The following is a 516-nucleotide window of genomic DNA, read 5'->3' as shown; positions in this document are numbered from 1 at the left end:
CATAATATTTCATGAGTTCCTTGTTTTTCAATGCTGCATAGTATTCCATTGTGTGAATATACCAGAGCTTCTCTATCCATTTGTTTGTTGATGGAAACTTGGGTTGTTTCTAGCTCTTTGCTATTGAGAACAAAGTCACAATAAATATGCATGTGCATATATTTGCTTGGGTGGTGGTTATGGTTTCTTTAGGATAAATTCACAGTAGTGAAATTGCTGGGTCAAATGGTATTTCTATTTACAACTTTTTGAGAAAACTGCAACCATTCGAGAACAAAAGAGCCATATTTGCTCAAGAAAAAAGGTCAAAAGGCAGGAAGGGATAGGATAAGATGATGACCAGCGATGATAATCACAGAAAAGCAAGCTGTTACAATACAGAGATTGTAATCAGTGCTATAAAACAAAATGTGTACGAAGATTTGAATGTAAAACTAACTCTACACTTTTAATTACAATTACATTTATAGTTTACAATTAAGTATTCAAAAATAGAACTAACAAATAATGCTTATT

The sequence above is a fragment of the Elephantulus edwardii genome, unplaced genomic scaffold, assembly GCF_000299155.1.
Source record: "Elephantulus edwardii isolate Elephantulus edwardi_28Jun2011 unplaced genomic scaffold, EleEdw1.0 scaffold00050, whole genome shotgun sequence".
Taxonomy (NCBI): Eukaryota; Metazoa; Chordata; class Mammalia; order Macroscelidea; family Macroscelididae; genus Elephantulus; species Elephantulus edwardii.
This window is presented reverse-complemented; position numbering follows the sequence as displayed.